This window comes from Pectinophora gossypiella, unplaced genomic scaffold (genome assembly GCF_024362695.1).
Source record: "Pectinophora gossypiella unplaced genomic scaffold, ilPecGoss1.1 Pgos_109, whole genome shotgun sequence".
Lineage (NCBI taxonomy): Eukaryota > Metazoa > Arthropoda > Insecta > Lepidoptera > Gelechiidae > Pectinophora > Pectinophora gossypiella.
In genome coordinates this window covers 9,748-26,443 of record NW_026063198.1, presented here as the reverse complement: position 1 = coordinate 26,443, position 16,696 = coordinate 9,748, and the positions used below count along the sequence as shown (strand labels likewise).

At 34.3% G+C, this 16,696-nt stretch overlaps 2 long non-coding RNA genes across 4 annotated transcripts; both read left to right on the top strand.

Moving 5' to 3' along the window:
- Positions 1-884: 884 nt before the first annotated feature.
- LOC126380825 (uncharacterized) lies at positions 885-15,583 on the top strand. 3 transcript variants are annotated; one of them, XR_007568547.1, is made up of 3 exons: positions 885-965; positions 14,579-14,730; positions 15,362-15,583. It is a non-coding gene; the product is annotated as an uncharacterized LOC126380825 (long non-coding RNA). The 3 variants fall into 3 exon arrangements; XR_007568548.1 differs by lacking the exons at positions 14,579-14,730; positions 15,362-15,583 and adding exons at positions 5,307-5,458; positions 6,097-6,223; XR_007568546.1 differs by lacking the exon at positions 885-965 and adding an exon at positions 10,120-10,248.
- Positions 8,742-9,440, top strand: LOC126380824 (uncharacterized). The gene is made up of 2 exons (XR_007568545.1): positions 8,742-8,858; positions 8,967-9,440. It is a non-coding gene; the product is annotated as an uncharacterized LOC126380824 (long non-coding RNA).
- Positions 15,584-16,696: the final 1,113 nt, after the last annotated feature.

Here is a 16,696-nt window from a genome sequence, read left to right as displayed (position 1 = left end):
ATGGTTAGGAAAATAATTTAAAAAAAAAAACATAAAAAAAATCATGAATTTTTGACAGGAAATTCCACTTGATATCAACTCAGAATCATGGTCTGAATCATCTCCCTGAGTATTCGTTACTATGTCACTAACATATCTGTATACGTTCATACACATACAAAGGAAGACTCCTATTTCCCATTTGTGTAGGTAGATACCACAGAAATGTTATCCTAAGAGTGTCTCTTCTTTCTTTTATTTTCTGCCTTCTCCTAAGTGTCTCTTCTTTCTATTATTTTCTGCCCTCTCCTAAGTGTCACTTCTTTCTTTTATTATCTTGATCTGCCCTATAAAATATCCTGACTTTGACCATGGTACGGTCATCGAGGTCTTTTTCTTCTATTTTTACATTACGCTTCGTAAATCACAAATTACTTTAGGCGATAAGGCCGCCATTAGCTACGTACGTAGTTAAGTCTCTTTTGTAAATATTGTTTTCTTCTACTTTGGTGTAATAAAGTATATTTGAATTCGAATCGTTTTAGTGAGTCGACTTTTTCGTTCATTCATAATCCTTACAGAAGTCATTGCTATCTTTTATAAAGATAATTAAAGTGCTTATATAAAGTCTGATGTTAGTACTAGTTGTTTGAAACAAAGTGAGATGTAGTGGTGGAGTTAGTGAGGTATCCTGAACGTCGACCTAGCGTCCATGTACAGTTTATTTCCACAAAGATATATGATTTTATTGAAATGCATTAAATAAAAACTCAAAATATGCGTTTCTGCGGTGTGTACTTTGCAAAAAGGTTATTATAAGGCTAGTAATTACACACAAGCGTGTAACGCACCCCCCCTTACATAATTTACTTATTAACCCCACACACTCCACTCCACGACTAAATGACCAGGATTCGACCCTGGGTTATAGTCAAATTAAGTGATTAAAATGGCCATTATTATTGTTGTGATCGTCTAGTATAAAGGTAGGACCTTATGTTGTGTTTTGTAGTAACTCAAATTCTTTTATATGAAGGTAGCTGAGTCAGATATGAATGCATGTTATTGAGGGCATGTAAATAAAGAATAATACTAACTTAATATACTACATATATACTTAATAACAATACAAATAGGTTATAATTATGTCACTATGGTATATGAGAAAGTCAAAGAATTATCTAAGTAATAGGGCAATGGAATGTAAGATATTATAAATATTTATAGTTTAAAAACAGTCAAGTCAACGCCAAGCAAACCTAAACTTAATGACACTGATTAAAGCTTATAATTAAACAAATTAAACAAGTGAGACTTACAAGAAGGTAAGAAATAAGTTAGTTATTTGAAATATGTTTAGGAATTTAGTTTATTATTGTAAAAGATCTAGGAACACAGGAAAAGGATTAGAATCCCATACCAACAATGTAATGATTTAGGGTGCCGTTCCGAGCCCGACCACGCTCACCGGCGAATGAGGCCCTACCCTGGTTTAGGCCCCTCTCCGAAAGAACAAATAGGTTTTATAAGATAAGCACATAAATGTGACATATCAGGAGCATTAGGTAAATAAGTTGGTAGGTAAAGGGAAGAGCTTCCCGACACCAATTTCACATATGTAATAAAATTATTTAGTTAGACAGATTTACATCCAATCTAACAACACAACTCATTGTGATGCATAGCTAGCACCATAGCCATGGCGCAAAAAGGTAAGTATGTGAGCGACTTAGCAACCGGAAGCCAATATGCAGCTACTCATCACTGTCCCCCCCAATACACCACAGTGCAAGAGGATCAACAGAAGCAGTGACTACCGAACTGGATTGACCCCAAATATACTAAGCAAAAGGTCCCTAACAAAACGAATGAGCGACTTAGCAACCGAAGGCAATACGCAGCTACTCATCACTGTCCTCCCCCCAATACACCACAGTGCAAGAGGATCAACAGAAGCAGAGACTACCGAACTGGATTGACCCCGAGTATACTAAGCAAAAATGTCCCTAACGTCCCTACTATGGCTTCAGCGGCATTGCAATAACACCAGCCATAGGAATAAGTATGATTGTGAGATGGATGGTCATGAATATGACACCAACCATGAATCACAAGAATATATGCAGTCAAACTGGATGTAATTGTTATGCATAAATGCATTATAGCAATAATATTGCATATTAGTAAGCAAACAAGTTGCATAGTGAAATAGGCCAGGTAAACCCCTGGACAAGGTATAGGTTGTAAAGTTAGGTATGTCACAAACTAGCAGCAGTGACATTAAGGTATTATCAGGTAAAAAATAGTAAAATAACACAAATAAAATTGTGTTGAATTGGTTTGTATATCAGTGTAATCAAGCCAGGCAGGCCCGGACAATACAAGTAAGTAAGTATATAAGAAGTCATGTTAAGTCACATAGGTGAAATAACAACACAGATTCAGAGTATATAAGTTTATTCAAAAGCCATTATCAATACCATTACCTTCATCTCATGGTATCCAGACTTTTATAATTCAATTCAAATTAGTAATTAATTGTATTATTTACATGGCTTGATAAGCCACAATAAGCTGATAGGTCCAGAGTGGGTCATAATAAATTTACATTATAACACAAGAGGACAAGTTGACCCATACCATACAATACTGATTATATGGCATCGGCTAGAGTCTTCATACTCGAAAGCATCGCCACGCACAACCGCTCATCAGGAGGAGGCAATCCAACCTGACTATCCAAGTCGCAGCGCTGGCTCGATACTGATTATCTAGCTTCATCTCACATTGCGGATGGTCATCCTGTCCCAATATCAGAAAGAAGGTCATGGATAATAATATCTCACCGCCCCACTCCTGTAGATAGCTGTATCTCCCAAAGCACCACTATAGAACAATCCAGAACCATGTTACAGTGGTAACAACAACTGTTCCTACAATTATTCTACATTGACACAGTGAGGTAGCAGGCCGTAAACCATAAAGGTTCACCCTGTGAAACTTCAGATTGGTTTTCGAATAGAATCCTCAGGGGAATTCTAACTACAATGAAACACAGCAAGATTACAATCCAACCTGGACCAACAGTCTAGGTTCACAATATAAGGTAAAAATCTAAATCCATGAGGTTACCTCTAAAACAAGGATACCTCATTCTGCATACTGATCTCCCCATTTCCAAGCAATAATTATATTACCTCGAAATGGATCCCAACACACAGAACTACAAGAAGAACATTTTTGTTCAGTCTATGTGGCAATATGTACAATTTTCATTGTAAACATTGACACACAGCCCAAACATAACCAATAAGATAATAAAATCCAGTCAGAATATATCGCAAGCAGTCATTCCCTACGCGTCAGTAAAGTGTCAGTCAAAAGTTAAATAGATAAACATACATAAACTACATAAAATAACATAAATAATAACAAAACACAAACAAAGGTAAACAATCACAAGCAGCACATGATCCCTACGTTCGCAAGCTTCCCTACACACTTTTGACACATCCTACTCCTATCGGGCCCTATCTTTAGCGTAAAATTGTACCTGTCGTCTGAGATCTGATGATCTCAGACCTGTTTCCAACGATGCCTGTAAGAAAAAGGTAATTAGTACACTACACTTCCTATTTTAACCTAACAGGTCCCTACAGCGCACTCCGCGGACTTTTGTCGGACAAAACCTACATATTTCACGTAATCTACGCACGGAAGCTAATTCTAATCCCTATTCTATCGCGGTAGACGACCAGCTACACCACGGAAGGTTCGATAGCTGATTAAAGATCAAATTTACATGTTTTGACAAAATAACAATCGCGCACTGTAATCCTGAGCTACGGAGCTCTCAAAAGTCGCGACAGCTGGTAATCCAGCAGAACGGATCCCTACCGACTTACAGAAACTCTAGTCCGACTTGAATTTTCTAAACCGGCAGCACCTCCTGCTGTTCTTGCTCCGAGCGAAGTTCCTCAAAAAATCGTGCAAAACCCCTTTTATACCCGTTATGCTCCGTCCCATCTCTCAGGCAATCGCGATATTGCTACCACTAGCGCCTCAAAAACATCCAATGACATTTACCCGACATTGACAATCGAGGTATTTATTGAAAATCTCATACTTCCTATTGACATAAAAATATTCATTAAATTTTATTTTTATTCCTAAGTAGACTATAATACTAATGATGTTATTTATTTAATCAAATTCTATTTAATTTATCAAATCAAACTGCAGAATTTTAGATAAAAAATATATCCAATTTTGTAGAATTTCTAAAAAGCCAAACACTCGCTCGACCATTTGCCTGACGTTTCTCGCACACATCTGTAATTTACATAATCTACACAAACCAAGCTCCTCAACCTTATTGGCTGTTTCTCTGTGTACGCGAAAGTGGCGTGACTTCTAGATTGTTCTATTTTAGGGTCTAAAACGCGTACAATACAACACCTTGTCAACAATCCAAAAACGGTTCCGTTTTTGGAGACAAAAACCATGAAAATACCTAAATTCCTCTATATCTCTTAAACTGTGACAATTAGGTAGCTGAAACTTTCAAAAACAATGCATCTCCATTGCCATCACAACTACAAATTCAAAGAAACACAATAAATCAAACATTTAAAAAGATCCCCCACTCTACAAACCCGATCCTCCAATGCATGTTTTGGCTTGTCATTAACAACGACAACATACTAGCAATATAAAATTCACGATCAACTCACGTTCATGTTTTTGTTCATAAATGTTCTTTCAATTGTAGGCACGGAACCCCTCCAAATAATGCGATTCACTTGGCATTATTTTAGTTTTACTTTTTTTTCCATGATTTTTTCAATTTTCGCGAATTACAGTTCTAAAAAATTAGAATAATATTTTAAACAATAGGTACGAACTTCGTTTGCTTTATAAATCAATTTCAACAAGAAATACTACGTAATATAGCTATTATTTTCAATTTTGTAAAATATACCAGCTCAAAACCCTTCATTCATATATTTTTACATCGACACCCTTTTGGTGCTTGCTACTCCCGCGAAAATTCAAACTATCCTAATGTCTATTTTTGTATTTTAAATAATTTTATTCCATAAATTCGTACATATTCTTTCAAAATAACATCCCTATCTCGAATCCTAATTAACAAACTCTAAAATTTCGTATACCTTTTTATAATCTATGTATTCCTGTGACGTAACTGAACATATCCTTCATTCGTTCTCACAGTTAAACAAAACACTTGAATCAAGTAGTGTGGTTTGTATTGTTTGGACAATTAGTGTACTTTTTGTGTTAAATATAATTATTAAACCTTTCAGATTGTGTTTAATATGACTACAGAATAGTGGGAATCATAATGGAAGGAAGACAAAATAAGATGCAACGTACGGGTTTTAGCTACAATAATTAGTAAGATTGAAGACTTCTTGACGATGTTTATAATGTATCCTATAAAATATTCACTCGCCAGGTAAGAAATTAATAAATACCTTTTGTATTCGTTAAGTATTTTATAGAGAAATTCGTAGTGCAAAAAGTCACTGTTTCAACCATTTGTTCCAATTTTTCTTATGATAATTTCAACTATCAAACAGCAATCAAGCAAAATTTTATTACTTAACTCCATGTGTGGAGAGATAGTTCTTATCAGGACTACAAGAATTATTTGAATCTGTTTAGGATTTAATGAGATATTAACAGATGAAATTTTTCAAATATTCCTTAATTCCTACACATGCTCAGTCACTAACAACCTTGTTTTATTAATGAGTAATATAATAATTAGTAAATTACATACCTACCAGACATGAAATCAACCAATAGTTTCTGGACTGATAAATAAAATATAAAGTTATTAGCAAAACGGTTTCGGTTAAAACTGGCTTTCATGATGAGATTTGATCTCCCTTCATAATCTTTTGAGAATAATAATGAATCCTACTCCTATTGTATTTACATGTTTTTATTAGTTTATTAGAGTCCTGTGAATTATAAATAATACCTGTAGAAACAATAAGTAAATGCAAGTCATCGTCTTAGTAGGTACTAGACAGTGATTATGCTCTTACATAAAATTTACCCCTAATTTCAGTTATTAATTACTTTCAGAATCGTCCAAAGATCCAGGAGGGACAGATATCTACTCCAAACCTGGAATCTGTTGCAGAATATTAAAGAAAATTATGGGAAAACAAATGTGAATGACGGACAGATTTAGTAAGATGAAAGATTTAAGCCTACGAGCACTACTGTTTCTCACATCAAAGGTACATTGTTAATTATGAACATCAATAGTAAATAAAGCAGTTTTGGAGAAAAATAGTATGTTTCATTAATAATACCCTAGTTGATTATTTTTATTGATATCGTACAGCTCCATCTATTGGCAAGCTATGGTACTACAATGACTTCTAGCTATCAAGCTGCCTAGAAATGAAGTCCTGCTTTTCACAAATGTCAGTCCTTTTCCCACTCCATCTATGTACGAGTAGATGCACTTATCCAAATCTATTCCCTAATAGATGGCGTTAAATTTATAAAAATAATAAAAAAGTTGCCTTATAGAAAACATTAGATTCAAATTAAGAAATAAATAGTTTCATAATGGTATACATAAACATAAACAGCCTATATACGTCCCACTGCAGGGCACAGACACACATAATGGTCACTAGAATATCATTAACACTTCCATATAGGTTTGTGCATACATACATAAACTCACACCTACCTCTCACCAGGGCAAGCTGAGACCATTGAATTCCTTTTGTTTGTAGGTCTATGAAATTATGAAACCTAAAGGTACAACAAAGCCTACATGTTTCTCAAAGTTCTAATTATGTTTTCCCTGTCTAAAGTCATTAAAAAAATAAAGACGAAAATAATAATAAATGTAAAAAAAAATATTTCACCCCATAGCTAAACCTTTTAGTTACTGTTAAGTACCTACTAACTTTTAGACAAATATATGTACACATTATTGATGTACATTAAAGTTTATTGAAAATAAACTAGATGACTCCAACCGCGACGATTATTGTGGTGCGTTCTGTTACAATCGCCCCCTAAATTATTACGTAGTTTATCGTAGTGATAATTTATAAAAAATAAAAGAAACGCCACAATAAGCTAGCTTTAGAGAAATAAATAAAGCAAACTTTTATATTACTATAATAAGATTTCCAAAGAACATCTTATTAAACCTTTATTCAATCTTATATACAATGACAATTTATCTAATTTCCCCCAGGAATGACCGTCAACTCCCCTCAAGAGTAAATAAATACTAATATAATAGCAATAAAATAAAATAAATACACTATAATACTTTATTCAAAAATACTGTAACCATAATGATATACAAGTACAGTCATGTAAGTATACAGGTATACTAAAAATTTCTTAATTGCTTCCCTAAATAAATGATAAAAAATAAATAATAATATATACCTGCTTACTCGACACGAACGTGATGTCAAAATATTTTTATATAAAAACCATTAAATTATACATCAATAATATTATTAAATAACCATTAATTAATAATAATATACTAATTATTTTAGTAATTAAATCCTTATTGAATATAATTATTTTAAAGATAAATTTAATAAATATCTCTTATAACAATTCCCATAATAACAATAAAAAAGAATATATAACAAAACAAAATTAAATAATTACTCAATAATTGAGTAATAAACAAAACAAAAGTAAACTATTTAAAATTATTTAAATGAAATCTATCAAATTCAATTAAATCTAAATATAAAGATAATGATTTCAATACAACTAGCGCCATCTATGAGAGAACATTGGAACTAATGGAAGTAGGTCAAGTCAATAACCTAACCTATAATCCGGTCAACGACCACTTATCCCTGACCTCGGCAAAGACCTCGACTAATGACCCCCGGTATCAATGACCTTGACCAATAAAACCGATCAATGACCCCGTGTCAATGACCCGGTATCAATGACCTTGACCAATAAAACCGATCAATGACCCCCCCTATCTATAACTACGTATCAATAACCTCTCTACCAGTGACTCTTTTCGTTTATAAACCCTTCAGATTATTGACCCTTCCGGTTATTGACCCTTCCTACTATTGACCTGATTAAACAACCTTGATGAACACTAACCCCCGCTAAATTACCTACCGTGGTCAATAATAACCTTATTAAATTACCCGCGTATCACAACCGCGGTCAACAACACTTTTACACCAATAAACTAAACATACAAAAAACAAGCAAATAAAAACATTTAAAATCCCTATCTAATTTTAATCTAACCTAATATAAAACAAAATAATACGATAAAAAAAACAAAACAAATAATACATATCACCGCACTCTAACGGTGAACAACGGAACTAATAATTTGTCCATCGATATGAGACTCTATGCGAAGTCTATCTAATAAAATGTCAAACTAATACTCTTACTCGTCACCAGATGGCAGGCAAAATAAAGCATCTATACACGAACCGATTAAAATCGATTTTAGTTTAGATCGATCGATTTTGTTATATTTTATTATAAAAGTAAGATAACCCTACATCAAAACGTCACAAATTATATTCTATAGCCTTAGATAAATTGTATCTATAAAAATACTAAATAAACACACTTATTTAGTAAAAAAATAAAAAAATCCTTTGTCAACTATGAACTTAAAACAAGGCTGTATGTAAGATGATCCTTGTCTACGTACTTAGACAAACCAAAAACAAACAAATTTAATGTCAGATTGACAACTGGAGAGATCCATCCGTCGTATTACGATTATTTCATCGTAATTATTAAAGAAATCATTGTAAATAAGAAGATTCTACCTAGTAAAAACATATAAAAGATGACACAAGGTAATTATAAAAGTTTGGTTACTTAAAATAATACGTCTGTACGTTGGAAAACCTTCACTTGCATCTTGTTCACAACACGCTTACAATGCTATTTTATTTTGTTTTCAGTTACGCGCATGTTTCTACATAACCTACAGCTTCGGAATGATAATATAGCCCTGCCTAACTATGCAAGAACAAAACCCTACAATGCTAGCAAGTCAAACTGCCTATCGTCCTACAGCCCTAGCCCTAGCCATACCTACACAGAAAATATATAAATAGATACATAGGGCGGGATACCTGCACCATGAGACCTAAGGCAACAGGCGGATAGTGGAAAGGAGAAGGTGCAGGAAGGATTTTCTTACTGCCAATCACACAGACTCATGTGACTGTGGTTAGGCTAAAGGTGTCTTGGCCACAGTAAGAGGATACTAAAAGTGACACATAGAACATAATATAAGCATGCACAGTGAGATAAAACAAAAATGACATGGACATACACAGTGAAACTAAAGTGAAATAATAATAAATAAAACAAGCAGAATATGACAACTGTACTTATTATAATATAAATTAATATTAGAATGTTGATGATAACCAGACTCTTATTTATAATAATTAATAATTAAACCATAAGATTGAACCGTTTTAGCATAAACTTCACTCCTTTATGCTATCAGGGTTGGTAGGTTAGTCTCAAACCCTTACTATTCACAAAAATAGAACGCCCCAGCTGGACAATTAAAATACATACATAGCTTTACGCCCCCACATAATTCTCTAAGTACATACATAGCTTTACGCCCCCATATAATTCTTGAGGTACATACATAACTTTACGCCTCCACATCATTATTGATGTACATACATAACTTTACGAGTCCTCATCATTCTTGATGTACATACATAGCTTTACACCCCACATAATTCTTGAGGTACATACATAACTTTACGCCCCCTCATCACTATAAAGATACATACATAACTTTACACCTTTCCTAGGTTACATTAATACATACATAAACACTTCACACATTTATAAGCCATAGTTTTACATACATACATGTAAATTTTCACGTCCCCACTTTATTTTAACCATACATACATGTCTTTATGTTTCCCTTAGGTTACACATACATAAACATTTCACATATTTATAAACCCCTAGTTATATACACATACATATCAAATTTCACGCCCCCAAGACATCCAATCTTTTCCCAGCATTTGAGACCTCATATCTTGGTCACGGCACCAAATTGTAACGCACCCCCCCTTACATAATTTACTTATTAACCCCACACACTCCACTCCACGACTAAATGACCAGGATTCGACCCTGGGTTATAGTCAAATTAAGTGATTAAAATGGCCATTATTATTGTTGTGATCGTCTAGTATAAAGGTAGGACCTTATGTTGTGTTTTGTAGTAACTCAAATTCTTTTATATGAAGGTAGCTGAGTCAGATATGAATGCATGTTATTGAGGGCATGTAAATAAAGAATAATACTAACTTAATATACATATATACTTAATAACAATACAAATAGGTTATAATTATGTCACTATGGTATATGAGAAAGTCAAGAATTATCTAAGTAATAGGGCGATGGAATGTAAGATATTATAAATATTTATAGTTTAAAAACAGTCAAGTCAACGCCAAGCAAACCTAAACTTAATGACACTGATTAAAGCTTATAATTAAACAAATTAAACAAGTGAGACTTACAAGAAGGTAAGAAATAAGTTAGTTATTTGAAATATGTTTAGGAATTAGTTTTATTATTGTAAAAGATCTAGGAACACAGGAAAAGGATTAGAATCCCATACCAACAATGTAATATTAGGGTGCCGTTCGAGCCCCGACCACGCTCACCGGCGAATGAGGCCCTACCCTGATTTAGGCCCCTCTCCGAAAGAACAAATAGGTTTTTTAAGATAAGCACATAAATGTGACATATCAGGAGCATTAGGTAAATAAGTTGGAAGGTAAAGGGAAGAGCTTCCCAACACCAATTTCACATATGTAATAAAATTATTTAGTTAGACAGATTTACATCCAATCTAACAACACAACTCATTGTGATGCATAGCTAGCACCATAGCCATGGCGCAAAAAGGTAAGTATGTGAGCGACTTAGCAACCGGAAGCCAATATGCAGCTACTCATCACTGTCCTCCCCCCAATACACCACAGTGCAAGAGGATCAACAGAAGCAGTGACTACCGAACTGGATTGACCCCAAATATACTAAGCAAAAGGTCCCTAACAAAACGAATGAGCGACTTAGCAACCGAAGGCAATACGCAGCTACTCATCACTGTCCTCCCCCCAATACACCACAGTGCAAGAGGATCAACAGAAGCAGAGACTACCGAACTGGATTGACCCCGAGTATACTAAGCAAAAATGTCCCTAACGTCCCTACTATGGCTTCAGCGGCATTGCAATAACACCAGCCATAGGAATAAGTATGATTGTGAGATGGATGGTCATGAATATGACACCAACCATGAATCACAAGAATATATGCAGTCAAACTGGATGTAATTGTTATGCATAAATGCATTATTGCAATAATATTGCATTAGTAAGCAAACAAGTTGCATAGTGAAATAGGCCAGGTAAACCCCTGGACAAGGTATAGGTTGTAAAGTTAGGTATGTCACAAACTAGCAGCAGTGACATTAAGGTATTATCAGGTAAAAATAGTAAAATAACACAAATAAATTGTGTTGAATTGGTTTGTATATCAGTGTAATCAAGCCAGGCAGGCCCGGACAATACAAGTAAGTAAGTATATAAGAAGTCATGTTAAGTCACATAGGTGAAATAACAACACAGATTCAGAGTATATAAGTTTATTCAAAAGCCATTATCAATACCATTACCTTCATCTCATGGTATCCAGACTTTTATAATTCAATTCAAATTAGTAATTAATTGTATTATTTACATGGCTGATAAGCCACAATAAGCTGATAGGTCCAGAGTGGGTCATAATAAATTTACATTATAACACAAGAGGACAAAGTTGACCCATACCATACAATACTGATTATATGGCATCGGCTAGAGTCTTCATACTCGAAAGCATCGCCACGCACAACCGCTCATCAGGAGGAGGCAATCCAACCTGACTATCCAAGTCGCAGCGCTGGCTCGATACTGATTATCTAGCTTCATCTCACATTGGCGGATGGTCATCCTGTCCCAATATCAGAAAGAAGGTCATGGATAATAATATCTCACCGCCCCACTCCTGTAGATAGCTGTATCTCCCAAAGCACCACTATAGAACAATCCAGAACCATGTTACAGTGGTAACAACAACTGTTCCTACAATTATTCTACATTGACACAGTGAGGTAGCAGGCCGTAAACCATAAAGGTTCACCCTGTGAAACTTCAGATTGGTTTTCGAATAGAATCCTCAGGGGAATTCTAACTACAATAAAACACAGCAAGATTACAATCCAACCTGGACCAACAGTCTAGGTTCACAATATAAGGTAAAAATCTAAATCCATGAGGTTACCTCTAAAACAAGGATACCTCATTCTGCATACTGATCTCCCCATTCCAAGCAATAATTATATTACCTCGAAATGGGATCCCAACACACAGAACTACAAGAAGAACATTTTTGTTCAGTCTATGTGGCAATATGTACAATTTTCATTGTAAACATTGACACACAGCCCAAACATAACCAATAAGATAATAAAATCCAGTCAGAATATATCGCAAGCAGTCATTCCCTACGCGTCAGTAAAGTGTCAGTCAAAAAGTTAAATAGATAAACATACATAAACTACATAAAATAACATAAATAATAACAAAACACAAACAAAGGTAAACAATCACAAGCAGCACATGATCCCTACGTTCGCAAGCTTCCCTACACACTTTTGACACATCCTACTCCTATCGGGCCCTATCTTTAGCGTAAAATTGTACCTGTCGTCTGAGATCTGATGATCTCAGACCTGTTTCCAACGATGCCTGTAAGAAAAGGTAATTAGTACACACACTTCCTATTTTAACCTAACAAGGTCCCTACAGCGCACTCCGCGGACTTTTGTCGGACAAAACCTACATATTTCACGTAATCTACGCACGGAAGCTAATTCTAATCCCTATTCTACGCGGTAGACGACCAGCTACACCACGGAAGGTTCGATAGCTGATTAAAGCAAATTTACATTTTGACAAAATAACAATCGCGCACTGTAATCCTGAGCTACGGAGCTCTCAAAAGTCGCGACAGCTGGTAATCCAGCAGAACGGATCCCTACCGACTTACAGAAACTCTAGTCCGACTTGAATTTTCTAAACCGGCAGCACCTCCTGCTGTTCTTGCTCCGAGCGAAGTTCCTCAAAAAATCGTGCAAAACCCCTTTTATACCCGTTATGCTCCGTCCCATCTCTCAGGCAATCGCGATATTGCTACCACTAGCGCCTCAAAAACATCCAATGACATTTACCCGACATTGACAATCGAGGTATTTATTGAAAATCTCATACTTCCTATTGACATAAAAATATTCATTAAATTTTATTTTTATTCTAAGTAGACTATAATACTAATGATGTTATTTATTTAATCAAATTCTATTTAATTTATCAAATCAAACTGCAGAATTTTAGATAAAAAATATATCCAATTTTGTAGAATTTCTAAAAAGCCAAACACTCGCTCGACCATTTGCCTGACGTTTCTCGCACACATCTGTAATTTACATAATCTACACAAACCAAGCTCCTCAACCTTATTGGCTGTTTCTCTGTGTACGCGAAAGTGGCGTGACTTCTGGATTGTTCTATTTTAGGGTCTAAAACGCGTACAATACAACACCTTGTCAACAATCCAAAAACGGTTCCGTTTTTGGAGACAAAAACCATGAAAATACCTAAATTCCTCTATATCTCTTAAACTGTGACAATTAGGTAGCTGAAACTTTCAAAAACAATGCATCTCCATTGCCATCACAACTACAAATTCAAAGAAACACAATAAATCAAACATTTAAAAAGATCCCCCACTCTACAAACCCGATCCTCCAATGCATGTTTTGGCTTGTCATTAACAACGACAACATACTAGCAATATAAAATTCACGATCAACTCACGTTCATGTTTTTGTTCACTAAATGTTCTTTCAATTGTAGGCACGGAACCCCTCAAAATAATGCGATTCACACTTGGCATTATTTTAGTTTTACTTTTTTTTCCATGATTTTTTCAATTTTCGCGAATTACAGTTCTAAAAAATTAGAATAATATTTTAAACAATAGGTACGAACTTCGTTGCTTTATAAATCAATTTCAACAAGAAATACTACGTAATATAGCTATTATTTTCAATTTTGTAAAATATACCAGCTCAAAACCCTTCATTCATATATTTTTACATCGACACCCTTTTGGTGCTTGCTACTCCCGCGAAAATTCAAACTATCCTAATGTCTATTTTTGTATTTTAAATAATTTTATTCCATAAATTCGTACATATTCTTTCAAAATAACATCCCTATCTCGAATCCTAATTAACAAACTCTAAAATTTCGTATACCTTTTTATAATCTATGTATTCCTGTGACGTAAACTGAACATATCCTTCATTCGTTCTCACAGTTAAACAAAACACTTGAATCAAGTAGTGTGGTTTGTATTGTTTGGACAATTAGTGTACTTTTTGTGTTAAATATAATTATAAACCTTTCAGATTGTGTTTAATATGACTACAGAATAGTGGGAATCATAATGGAAGGAAGACAAAATAAGATGCAACGTACGGGTTTTAGCTACAATAATTAGTAAGATTGAAGACTTCTTGACGATGTTTATAATGTATCCTATAAAATATTCACTCGCCAGGTAAGAAATTAATAAATACCTTTTGTATTCGTTAAGTATTTTATAGAGAAATTCGTAGTGCAAAAAGTCACTGTTTCAACCATTTGTTCCAATTTTTCTTATGATAATTTCAACTATCAAACAGCAATCAAGCAAAATTTTATTACTTAACTCCATGTGTGGAGAGATAGTTCTTATCAGGACTACAAGAATTATTTGAATCTGTTTAGGATTTAATGAGATATTAACAGATGAAATTTTTCAAATATTCCTTAAATTCCTACACATGCTCAGTCACTAACAACCTTGTTTTAATGAGTAATATAATAATTAGTAAATTACATACCTACCAGACATGAAATCAACCAATAGTTTCTGGACTGATAAATAAAATATAAAGTTATTAGCAAAACGGTTTCGGTTAAAACTGGCTTTCATGATGAGATTTGATCTCCCTTCATATCTTTTGAGAATAATAATGAATCCTACTCCTATTGTATTTACATGTTTTTATTAGTTTATTAGAGTCCTGTGAATATAAATAATACCTGTAGAAACAATAAGTAAATGCAAGTCATCGTCTTAGTAGGTACTAGACAGTGATTATGCTCTTACATAAAATTTACCCCTAATTTCAGTTAATTACTTTCAGAATCGTCCAAAGATCCAGGAGGGACAGATATCTACTCCAAACCTGGAATCTGTTGCAGAATATTAAAGAAAATTATGGGAAAACAAATGTGAATGACGGACAGATTTAGTAAGATGAAAGATTTAAGCCTACGAGCACACTACTGTTTCTCACATCAAAGGTACATTGTTAATTATGAACATCAATAGTAAATAAAGCAGTTTTGGAGAAAAATAGTATGTTTCATTAATAATACCCTAGTTGATTATTTTTATTGATATCGTACAGCTCCATCTATTGGCAAGCTATGGTACTACAATGACTTCTAGCTATCAAGCTGCCTAGAAATGAAGTCCTGCTTTTCACAAATGTCAGTCCTTTTCCCACTCCATCTATGTACGAGTAGATGCACTTATCCAAATCTATTCCCTAATAGATGGCGTTAAATTTATAAAAATAATAAAAAAAGTTGCCTTATAGAAAACATTAGATTCAAATTAAGAAATAAATAGTTTCATAATGGTATACATAAACATAAACAGCCTATATACGTCCCACTGCAGGGCACAGACACACATAATGGTCACTAGAATATCATTAACACTTCCATATAGGTTTGTGCATACATACATAAACTCACACCTACCTCTCACCAGGGCAAGCTGAGACCATTGAATTCCTTTTGTTTGTAGGTCTATGAAATTATGAAACCTAAAGGTACAACAAAGCCTACATGTTTCTCAAAGTTCTAATTATGTTTTCCCTGTCTAAAGTCATTAAAAAAATAAAGACGAAAATAATAATAAATGTAAAAAAAAATATTTCACCCCATAGCTAAACCTTTTAGTTACTGTTAAGTACCTACTAACTTTTAGACAAATATATGTACACATTATTGATGTACATTAAAGTTTATTGAAAATAAACTAGATGACTCCAACCGCGACGATTATTGTGGTGCGTTCTGTTACAAGCGTTAAATTCGGGGTAACACGGTTCCCCTTTCGGTACCCACTAAGTTTTAGCTTCCTTAAAAACTACGAAAAGACCCATATAAAATTTCACACCCTCTTTGAAGGGGTTAGGGGCTGATTTCCAAAAAAAGTATGCATGATGTTTTGTGAGTCACAAGTAGTACCCGCATACCAATTTTTAGCTTTCTACCTTGAAAATTGCGGAATGCTCCATAAAAACTTCCACGTCCCATTTTAGGGAAGTGGGGGGTTAGAAAGAGACAAAAAGAAGCTTATGTCACTCTCCATCCCTTCAGCTATCTCCACTTAAAAAATCACGTCAATCCGTCGCTCCGTTTTGCCGTGAAAAACCGACAAACAAACAGACAGACACACACATACA